The sequence below is a fragment of the Lepidothrix coronata genome, unplaced genomic scaffold (assembly GCF_001604755.1).
Source record: "Lepidothrix coronata isolate B3197 unplaced genomic scaffold, Lepidothrix_coronata-1.0 Scaffold40, whole genome shotgun sequence".
In the NCBI taxonomy this organism is placed as follows: domain Eukaryota; kingdom Metazoa; phylum Chordata; class Aves; order Passeriformes; family Pipridae; genus Lepidothrix; species Lepidothrix coronata.
In genome coordinates, this window is record NW_016690220.1 from 4238769 (window position 1) to 4250989 (window position 12221).

Genomic DNA, 12221 nt, shown 5'->3' on the forward strand with positions numbered 1-12221 from the left:
GACACGATGGCTCTAATGGCACAGCTTTAGCAGGAGCTTGCAAAGGGAATTGGACTTATTATTTACATAAGTGGACTAACAGGTCAGGTCTGGTACTTGCTTGTAAAAATGAGGACAAGGTCTTCTTGTGGCAAGCAATGTAAGGCAGGTCTCCGGTTCTGGAGCTCTGTGGAGCTTTTATGATTTTTTTTTACACCGGGAACACTAACTTTCACAATTAAACATCACTTTCTATACAAGTTTTTAGAACTATCTTATAACAGAATCCCATATAATTTTGTCAGAGGATTAAAAGAGACCTACCTCAACACCAAAGACTGGTTTTTGAAAAATTTTAATTTTTTTTTAAAGATCTATATTCCTCTATGCTTCCAAATCTCACTCTAACACTTTGAAAACAGTCTCATTTGTCAAAATGTAATTTTGCTTTTATAATAGTATGATATGAAAGGAAAAAAAAAGAAAAAAAACCTACTACATTTTGCCACTTCCAGGACCAAAGTTTCCCTGTTATCTCAGTAGTAGGAATTAGATTTGTTTCTCAGAGGCAAAACCTGAAATCATGGAAATCTTATCACTTCTAAAGATATTTTGTTCACTAAGGCTGGAAACACTGAGCTCCATAGTGGAAGGCAAAATGGAGTTTGTTCAGTGATAATGTTGTTATAGGGTTCCTCAGGTTTATTTTGGTCAGAGTTTTACAAAAGGGTGACATTTTCAGTAGCCTGATCCTAACTGCTGGTTGTATCACTCCTTTGATAGTGAGTACTAATTATGTATGAAAAGTTCACAGTGATGTGGCTGTATTTACTCTTAAGTGGTAGCTTCTAATTAGTACCAATTACTTTGCTGTGAATCCAGCCCTAGAAACAACAAAGTACGAAAGACTTGACGGGGGAAGGAGATAATATCAGGCTTGTCTGTGACAAAATGTGGGATGACACACCAAGGTTCCAGGGATGGTGTGCTAGCGAAGGATCTCAGCCTGTTGCTCTGAGACATGCTGTGTACACTGCAGAACACTTCAAGTCTTACAGAGGTGAGTCAGGGGCTCCTGAGGCAATAGGAGACGGCAGAGAAACACAAATGAAATATCTTAAAGATGTGCTCCTTTAAGAGGGTGACAGAAAATGCAGATTACAGGAAGCTAGATCTTGCAGTTGACTTGCCCTGAAGGATGAGATGTCATCTAGAGGTCAAACTCAAAAAGTAGGCCCATGGTTTAACAAGACCAGTTGCCAGGTGCTACTTCTGGATCAGGGCAATCTCAGCATCAATGCAGGCTGGGGGATAGACAGATCAAGAGTAGCCCTGTCAGGAAGGACTTTGGGGTGCTGGTGGATGAGAGGCTGGACATGAGCCAACAATGTGGACTTACAGTCCAGGAAGCCAGTTGTGTCCTGGGCTGCATCAAAAGCAGCATGGCCAGCAGGTCGAGGGAGGTGATTCTGCTGTCTTGGTGATTCTGCTATTCTGCTTTCTTGAGACCCCAGCAGGAGTGCTGTGTCCAGCTCTGGGGTCCTCAGCATTGAAAGGACATGGACCTGTGGAAGTGAGTCCAGAGGAGGGCCCAAAAATACTTCTCCTACAAAGACAGGCTGAGAGGGCTGGGGTTGTTCAGCCTGGAGAAGAGAAGTGCCCAGGGAGATCTCACTGCAACCTTTCAGTGCTTAAAGGGGGCTTATAAGAAAGATGAGAAAAAACTTTTTAGGAGGACCTATTACAATGGGACAAGAGGATATGATTTTAGACTGAAAGAGGATAGATTTAGATTGGACATAAAGAAGGAATTCTTGACAATGAGTGTGGTGAGACACTGGAACAGACTGGCCAGAGAGGTGGCAGATGCCTCATCCCTGGAAATATTCAAAGCCAGATTGGACAGGGCTCTGAGCAACTTGATCTAGTGGAACATCTAGTACAGGGGAAGTTGGACTAGTTGACCTTTAAAGGTCCATTCCAACAGAAACCATTCTATGGTTCTATGATAGTATCATAGAATCAGACGGGTTGGAAAAGACCTCTGAGATCATCAAGTCCAACCCTTGATCCACTACCACCACAGTTGCTAGACCATGGCACTAAGTGCCACGTCCAGCCTCATCTTAAAACCCTCCAGAGACGAAGAATCCACCACTTCCCTGGGCAGCCCATTCCAATGTCTGATTACCCTCTCTGTAAAGAATTTCTTCCTAATATCTAACTTAAACCTCCTTTGGCAGAGCTTAAGACCATGCCCTCTTGTCTTACTGATAGTTGCCTGGGAGAATATGATAATATGACCTACAAAATACAGAAAACCTAGAAAGACCTTTCTTGGGTTGTTGAACTATTTTTATTTTATGTAGTCATCTGCAGCTCCTAGAAGTGGGTGGGATTTATATACAAGGGTGTAAATTTATTTACTCAGCTTTCTATTAATTCAGTAACTTAAACTATGCCTATCCCAATGTTTACCAGAATGTTTTGGTATGTTGGAATTAATTCTTATTAATTCTTCACATACTTTCATATGACATGAACAAGACTACTACAGTTCTTCTAGTCATCTTTGTTTTATTTTTTTTTCCCATTAACACTCTTCTGCCCCCCTTTCCAGAAGGTAGCTTTATAAGTCCATCCAAATATCTGTAGGAACATTACATAATGCCTACACATGAAGGATCATGAGTATGTAGCTGGTAGGACAAAGACTGCAAGCAGAACATCATTTCAGAGCTCGAGATTTGTATTTAAGTTTCAGTGCCAATATCTGCTCCTGTGATTATTCTTTGTGTAGGGTGCCTCTGGTAGCTTCCTGCTTTGACTTATTGTCCAAGTAACACCTGGGAAGTGGTTTATTACAGCATCTTGTGTGCTAAAAATAATCTGCCTCAGGAGTTATCTCTTCTTATAGGAAATAAATGTTCCTTTGGATTCAGTGCTGTAGCTTGCAGGTATATCTTACACAGTGTAACCTGAAAACCCCAAAAGTTTTTGGCACATACCTTGGAACCCAGTAGATTTGGAAAATAAACATTCAGGACACTGGTTTGTGTGCTTAAGCAAGGCACAAGGCGAATAAAGCCCAAACGCATATTTCTTGTAGTACAAAGACAGAAATGGATCCCTCATCAGCAAGGGAAATGTGGTCCTATAAGAAGTGGTCATGTCCAGTCTCAGTCTGTTATCACATATGCTAAAACCAGCAGCAAGATGTTAATGTTGCTCCTCTTTAGAGCAGCAGCAGAGTGCTCTTGACAGTGCTCCCCCAGAGTCACCCTACCCTGCAACTGCCAGATGGTGCTCACATCAAGCGCACAGCCGGCACTAACCTGCTCTTCCCCAACCTATCCGAATCCCTTGAAATGGGAGGCAGAGATTTGCCTTTGCGTCCTACATAGAGGAAAGGAAGAGAATTTCTCTTCTCGGTGGCTTCCAAGTAATTCCTGCAGCAGAAATGGTTGTTCAAAGAGAGTGTTACTTAAAACCTGTTTATCCTGACAAGTTAAATTAGGAGGGAGCAGTGACTTTGGGGAATACTGAACACCATCCTTGTACACCAAGTACATACAGCCTTAGAGAGTCTAATGGACTAACGAGATGGTGAAATCACATATTCAAAAGATCCAAGGCCTGGAAGAGGTTAAAATACATAAAATACAATTAAAATTCTCTGCTTCTGATGCACTGAGAAGGGCATAACTATACAAGAGGTATGAGTTGTGGTCAACTCTTATTTCTAAAAAGAAATAAGTATTTAGAAGTAATTTTTTCAAAATTTGATGGATTTCAAAATATATGAAGAGAAATCTCAGTAAAGCTCAAAATACTCAGCTGATGCATTTCTGTTAAAAAATAATTACTGATTTCACTTTTGCAAAAGGAAGAATTAATTTCCATTCTTTTAGGATAATTTTTGCCACGTAGAAGAAGTTTTAGAAAAAGATATTTCAGACTTTTATTATTCCCAAATATTATTTAACATAATCTGGTGTTCATGTGTTTTACCATTGGACTGGACCCTAGTAAACTGTAACATGTTTTACCTGACTTTACGCAAATATTTACTACTGCAATAAGCTAACGGTAAATTAAAATAATTCATTTCTGATGGATTAACAATCTTGAGTGTACTGTAATTAAAACAAACAAACAAACAAACAAACGAAAACAAACTAGAAAGTCTTCTGTGTCAGTACTACTGCCTGGGAGAAATAAGTTAATTCTCTTGAGCATCTAAACACCTAGAATCACAGAATTTTTGTTTTGAATCTATCTATATGAGGCAGAAACATCAAAAAAATGGAGAGCAAAGCATCATATAACTATCAAACTACACTCATTTATCTCAACTAAAAACCTGGCCTAGTAGTGTATATGAATGACTGTATGAACTACTGAATGATGTTACCTGTATAGACAGTTCCGGTCCTGTCCACAATGCTTTCCATTCACTCACAAAATAAAGTGCATTTCTGCACGTAGCCAAAGCTCATAACATGTTTATAAACATGTCATTTTTGACTCCAGTCTTTTCAAATGAACATTTAGTAGACCAAAAAGTTCCTCAAATAAAAATGCAGGAAAACAAATAAGAAAGAGACCAAATGCACTTAATGTAAATGTTTGTCATTACTTTCCCACATATGCCTAAAGTACCTCTTTTTGCTTAGACTGCACATATGCAAAGTGAAAATGTACATATTTCCCACTCTTTATTTCTGGGCTTTTTGCACGTTAGAAATGTTTTAACTCTGAGACCAATTTAAAAATTTGTTTGTAAATTATTTCTAGTTGCTCCTTCAATTATAATTAATTTTTATCTGTAAAATGCATTCCTCCAACTATCTGCTGTTTTTTCCTCTCCCTCCAGCATAAGGAGGTCCTATTTCCTTTAACATTTTGTCATTTTTTCGCATTCTTGTACTACTGGTTTTCCTTCTCCTGCTGGATCAGTAGTGCCAACATGACTGCTTATGGGACTGCTACATAAATCAGGAAATAGCCAGCTTTGTCACCCAAGGAAATGTAGCATCTAATTGCATCCAATCTGTTTTCCTTTCATGCATGCACATGCATGAATCTACTGAAGTAACAGAGAGATAGGAATCCTATGAAATTATTTTTCATCACTGCCCTCATGTTTCCTCTGTAAGTAGTACAATGGTTGTAATTCTTCAGTCTTCTTTTGCATTAGATTTGTTTTTTCAATATTGTACTGTGACACAATGTCAAGGAAAGAAAATTAATAAAGTTAGTGATGTTTAAATCAAAATCCCTATTGAGAAAGAAAGTTTCTACATGAAACTTGCGCTTTATTCTGACTTTTCCTAATTTTGACATAGATTTAACAATATTTTTATTCAGAAATTTTTAAATAATAAAAATCAAGTTCAAAATGTTATATATTCAAATTATCTCAATTATTTTTGAATGAAAATTGGGTTCTGTGTTTGGTATGTGGCAGGTATCATTTTTTTGTATAAAAATCTTTCCTGTCTTTGCTGCTGGTTGATGTTCCTATGTCCAGGTATAGCATATTATTTGACCACGTTTTAAACACATAGTTCGTATAAGTCACTTCAGAGCATGTTATTAGAGCTATTTCTTGCCTCTGGCTGATGTCCCAGAAGAAGATGATAAATCATTCGCTCATGCTAGAGAAGGGAAAAAAAATAAAAATCAATGTTTAAAACTTCCATGGTCAGCTTTACTCAGGACAACTAAACTCTACAGTGACAAAATACTGATGATGTCATCAATAAAGTAAATTAATGCTGTGAACAACTAAGAATTGTGAACTGCCTTGCAGCATGTTGTAGAATATGAAGAAAAGTTTTTGAGAATTAAAGTTGCAAACTCTAGTGGTTTTTGAACTCTGAGAGCAAGGTGAGATTCATCTTTAAAAGCCAGTGTCTGAGTACACAATTAACTTTTTTATAAGCAGAACATCTGAGTAGGCAGCAACAGGATCAAGTCCTGGAATTTTGACTCTTCTACAGCCTACTGGTAAAGAGAAAAGGTTACTGCACTCAGCCACTACAAAAGCAATAATTAGACATAGTTATGTGTATGTGTTAGTTTGAATTCATAGAGCATTTCACATACTTATTAATTTCTAGAACTGGATTTCAGCAAACAAACAAAGAAAGACAGATATTTAATTACCACAGCTGTGCTAGTTTCACATTCACATATAGTATGTAGGGTCTTTAGAAGAAAACAAGATCACATGCTACCCATTAGAGTGACCCATTTTGTAAGTAGCTCCCATGTCAATGGGCAGGGAATGATGCCCTAGACTGATTTCATCTAAATATCCCATCTGCTTTAATACTTGTACCAGGAGTCTGGGCAGCTGTTACTGAAAGCGAAAGGATCTCATATCTTCACATATCTACAAAACTTCTGCAGTCCAAGTTAGTCCTGGAGCTAGCTGGGAAGTGTGCTAGTTCTGAGGGAATCCCAGTTCTAGCAGCACACGAGCAAAGTAGTCGCAGCCAGTGAACATTACTTACTGAAGTGCACTTCATCAGCTGCAAAATTGCAGTGTCAGCAACTAATCAGATCAATTTCTTGTCCTTAATTATGTTTGCAGAGTCAATGTAGAGGAAAAAAGCATTGTTTTTAATAAAAACTCCAAACTGTAATATCATTACTTGGGGAAATAAAGACAAGGTATAAACTCCAAGGTGAGATTGTTATTTAAAGTAAGATGAACAACTATTATCTGACATACATCTGGGAACAACTGTATCCTGCTAGGGGAGAGTAACTCAGTGACATCTTTCTTAACTCTAGATTTTACAGTGACATTAGCACTCAGCCCACTAATCAAAATAAAATATCCCTGGTAAGTTAATAATATCGAATGGAGCAATTAATCACATATATGTTTATTTCACACAGTAACTGAAAAGCTTTGGATTACTTACTCTACAGAAAAACACATCAAAATTGCGCTGAACAAGTAGCTGATATGTTAAGTATCAAGCATGAGGAAAGTTGCCCCCCAAAGCAGTTTTTAACCCGTGAGGAACATGTGTCTTTGACTCAGGTGAAAGGCTGAAAGTACACCAGGAAATGACAAAGCCAAGATCAAAATCTACCGTGGATAAAGTGAAAACACAGACAGAGGTTAGAGGAGGGAGAATGTGATTTTTGTAATCTGCTGTTTAGTTTTAAATGAGAGATATTTTTTTTTTCAGAGTACAGAGTGCATCAGCAGAAGAGGATCACTGTTACATCCTATCCTGGCATTAATCTGACGGATATTGGGAATTTGAGTAGCAAGAGAAGCGTGGGTTGCTCTGGCAAAATTCTGACTGCACATGAAAGGAGGGGAGTAAAATGTCTGAAATCAGGAAGCTAAGGGTCTTGATAAAGCTGTGCTAAACTGCTAGTTGTCAGGTTGTGAGGTTTTCAGGTAAAATAGACATCAGAATGACATTCTGGATGTTAAAAAAATTTTACTTCTGAACTAATTTAATTTATTGGAAAGGATGTGAACTATTCAATTATTTCAAGATTTAATAAGAACAGAGGGGAAAAGAGAACGTTTTTTGCACCTAGTTGTTAGACTCTGTCCCAGTCCAACACCAGATTTGAGGTGATACAGACATATATCAATAAATTAATAAATACAGTCTCTAGAATTTAATTATTGTTCCTCCCTAGATGTTGGGCATATCCTCACAATGGCCCTCACATTTTGGATGCTGAAACATCACCTTCCAATGACTTCCAGAGACATCTTTGAAAAATTTTTTTCTTTCCTTGCATGTTTGCAGCCCTTGAGTTTCTCATAGAATATCCTGATGATCTTTTGGAAGGAGCAAGAGTTCACAAATGAAACTATGATGAGAAGATAAAATATTATTTTTCAAAGGTGAGCTGAATAGCAATCAAAAGGACTGAAAAAGATTATTGTAGTTAGGACATTTACCATAGTATAGGTAAATGTATAATATCGATATCTGGAGGTATGTGTGTCTAAATTCTGGATATGGCAAAGACATCATTTTTGTCAAGGCTAGATTAGGAGAATTGCTGTTCAAAAGAGAACTGAAGAAGTTTTTAGCAAATTCTTTTAGGAGTTTTAAATCTGTGTTTTCCTCTTCCTTTTTCTCAGTACATTAGACACCAAAATAGGCCTTTCTGCTCTACTGTAACTAGGGTCAGTTCTTATGAAGGTAGTTGAGTAATTTACCAAGCTCATTTTCTCTGTTTTTAATAGAAATTACATTATTTTGTCAGTTATACAGTTGCTTAAATGTTATTTGAACTCCAGAGTGGATGTCCCGCTGAATTATTCTGATTTGGTTTGTTCTTCTGCATCTCCTTGTGAGAGTGGTTCAGTTTTGGTTTGGGCAGGTATTTGCCCAGTGTGCTCCATAAGAAAGCTTCTTCCAAATGAGTAGTTGTAGTCTAAACTGCCCTGTTCAGGCTAGAGAATTTATTTCTTTTCTTGCTTATGTATTTCTATGGGAGCAGAAAGCTTCACATGGCAAAGTTTTTTTGTTTGCAAGATAGTTAACACATATCTCACCCTTGGTTTACATCTAGACTCTGTAGGTAAGCTTTCATTGTTAAGTACCTGGTTTTCTTGGGGTATTCTGCAGTCAAGCATGGGATTTCTGGTTGTATGCCAGCATTACCAAAAGCACTCATTTTGTTCAACCTAGTAGAGATCTGGAAATCCTGCACCAATACACAAAAATTGCAGAGAGTATTTCTTTGCTGGAAAAGCGAAAGATATGTGAGCCCTATTGAATGAGCTATTCATAATCCCTCACAAGAGGAAGTGAACGCTTCTCTGCTCCCCCAAATTAATCTCAATCCCCAAGTATTCCAAAGACCCACTATTCAGACCCGAGACCAAGAAAAGAGACATAACCCTCCAAAGCAGATGCAGTAGAGCTCTTTGAGCTGCTACTGATTTCAGCATTGGGGAAATATTGAAAGCTTCATCTGCATAGATTGCATTATATGCTGACACTAAAAATATTGTAAAGACTGTTTGGCTTTACCTGACTGAAAGAGTTTTAATATGGTACCAAGAGGCAGAGAAATGAAGACAGAGTTTTTTCTTTTTTGGAGACTCCATCTTCTTCCTTGTCTTTTTTTCAGGATGCTGAGGAATTCTGGGAATGAGACTCCCACTCTTTGGTATTTGGTGACCACTGGGGTGGGTTTTCCGTGATGTGCTACAGTGATTTTTTCCCTAGAAAGGGACAGGGGAAAATTGGGAACCAGTCATGTGCATACTGAATATCAGAGAAGCCTGGTAATTGAGGAAGAGCTATTTCTGGGGCGAGGGGGAAGTCCACTGTATTCTATGGGTGGAGTTTTTTCCCCACTCCTTTAGTTTTTCCCAGTAGCCTTGACTCTTCATCACTTGCACTAAACCTTTTTAATTCACCCCTCTGTGAACAAACATATCTAGTATTAAATCTGGGCATAGAGTTCACATGAACGAAAGGAGTTGAGTAGAAAAAGATGCAGGGTGATTACAGGTGTGTTTAAAATCTAGCTAAATCTGGGGGTCTTATTTCTTTACCTTTATAATCCATATCATGATGTGTTTGAAAGAAAGATGTTGCAGGAGGAAGGGGTGGTGTAGCTTCCTTTATGGTACACTGGGACCCAAGCTGTGCTGAGAAGCACTTCTTTTCAACACACCAGCACAGAGGGAAGTAATTTGATGGCTTTGCAAATATATGCACTTAATTGTTTCTTATTAGTCAGTTGAATCCCAATTTGCAGTTGCTGAGATGTATCTGTATAGTGACTTCGTAAATTCACTTTGTCAATAGTAAGAAAGATGGCACATAGATAAATAATTATATATCAACAAAAGAGATTCTGACTGAATTGAAAAAAAAAATAAATCCGGGTTGGGGTTCTGTATTTGAGGGATTACCTTTTTCCCCTTACTAAATAAAATACTTAATGTCTTTTTATTTTTTTTTGTGTGTGCTTTGTTTTGTTGTAAATTCAATAATTGATTCATAGGTGATGCTGGTATTAGGCTTTCTTTTTGATGGGTTCTTTCACTGGAAGATTTTTAGTTGTCTGAAGATTTTACAAAAGTTATTACATTATGTAATGAATAAGTGGAATGAGAAAATCTTGGCTTTATGTTATTTACAGAATGAAGTTTGAGTACTGAAGACAACATCTATCAAATTTAAGTCTCCTATATGAAGACAACTCTAGTCTAGCCACATTTATCCTTTTGGTTCATGACTTAAATATGGTTTCAGGAAAAAGAATTAGAATAAATTGAAGTCATAATATTTATTCTTCATTGCAGAGCAAACAAAAAATAAACCAAATAAAACAACTACTTTAACAAGTTACCTTGTTGTTATGAACAAAGTATGTAGCCATGGCTCCAAGACAAAAACAATGAAATATTTTCTGTTAAGGATGTGTTTTTTCTCAACAACCGTTTGAAAGGGAATTGCAAAATGAAAGCAACTGAACTTTCCACTTGTGTGGATTATATGGCATGCTAAAATGGATATTTTCATTGGTGTTAATGGCAAATTAGAAGATCTGGGTTATATCAAAAGTAGTTAATTGAAATAATTAGTTAACATGAGGTCTTACCAGGTGGTAAGCCCTCAAGCATATTGTAGTAGATCGTATTGCTTGAAACTGTTGGGAGAAATAGAAAGAGACTGGAAGCCTATTTTGTTGTAAATGATGTATGAGATCATATAATAACACCCCTGAGAAATAGTAATAATATTGATAAGAGATTTTATCTTTTTGCAAAGAATGTGTAAAAATTAACGAAGTGGGGACTGGGCCATCAGGAATAGGTGCTGCGCTGTTCTGTTCTGTTCCTGCTTTGTTGGATGTCATTCATAACCAGACTTCCAGAAAATTCAGAGTAACTTTTTCTGGAGTAATGGTAGTGCTGTGTAACCTGGACTGGTGCTGAGTATTTGTCTTGCCCAATCTGTTTTGTCCTTTCTTAAGTAGTGTGATTTGGTTAATGTTTGAGTAACGGGGGAGAAGGGAGAAGAATCTACTTTGGTGCTAATGGCCTCCAAAACAGATATAAAGCAGAAAAATGTCCTGAATTCCCATAATTTTAATTTCATAGGTCCGTACTTGAGCTACTTAAGACTACCAGAACATGTCCTGGCAAAACCTTTGTATTTTTCTACTATAAACTAAGCATAAATTCAGTGGTAGATGACAGATTACTTCATATACCATGCAAGCAAGCCTAGACAATAGCTTTAGCCATGACTGATTGCCTTGCTGTAACCCACTTTATGTTAAATGTATTCTTGCTGTTCAATTCCACGACTGTAATTTTGTTCTTCTGCAGCGCTCAGCCCTCTGTGGACTAACCAGGTTCCTTCAGTAATGATTTCTTTTCTATTGTATTGTTTTCTGCATAATCAAGTTGGTAGGTAGGGGTTTAGGTGACACAGCCATCTGTCAAGTTCATTTGCTCTGAAAATGCAAGAAATAATGGCCTCTACAACTTGGGGCTATCTGTTATAAAGGAAGAATATCAGCTTTTACTCTGCACCATCTTCTCATCTCTTCAAATTATCATTTTTTCTACTTTTTATATAAAATACATAAGGTTCTCTTGACATGACTGATTGGTGAAAAAGAAAGCTATCACATGTCCACCTTGTATTGCAATTTATGCAAGCAATCCAATTAAGGAGAAGCAGCTAACATCCAAACTAATGTGCCTGTCGTGAAACTAAAGAGACTGCTTCAGACTGCTCTGCTCAAGTGTTATCATTGCTGGTTCTCTGACATACTAACTGCTTTCTCCTTGAAGTTTGCATAATGTGTAAATGTAAGGAAGTTTGCATGCCACAAAGGAAAGGGAAAACAGTTATTCATTTTCCCTCCTCTAAAATAAAATGCTCATAATAATTCTTATAAGGAGCCTTTATCAAATTGTATCTGTTTGCTGAAATGACATGCACTTGGTAGGAAAAGACATAAAAGGCTGCCTGTGCATTCTTAACCTTTTTCAGGCATAGTGGAAGCCAGCTGGAATAATCCAGGAATGATCCCAGTTTTCTATGTATATGTGTGAGGAGGGTAGAGTTGCTTATACAGCAGAAAATCCTTTATCCATCATGATGCCAGTAGGGCTGGGAACACTTTGGTTGCTCTAGGTCAGAGGCATCTTTACATCAGACCCATCTGCTATTGCCCCTACTAAAATGCAGAATGACAATTGCTTATACTCA

General features: G+C 37.5%; 1 long non-coding RNA gene across 1 annotated transcript; it reads left to right on the plus strand.

Moving 5' to 3' along the window:
- The first annotated feature begins 977 nt into the window (after positions 1-977).
- On the plus strand, positions 978-10248 carry LOC108496466. The gene is made up of 4 exons (XR_001874474.1): positions 978-1039; positions 7773-7870; positions 9112-9169; positions 10135-10248. It is a non-coding gene; the product is annotated as an uncharacterized LOC108496466 (long non-coding RNA).
- Positions 10249-12221: the final 1973 nt, after the last annotated feature.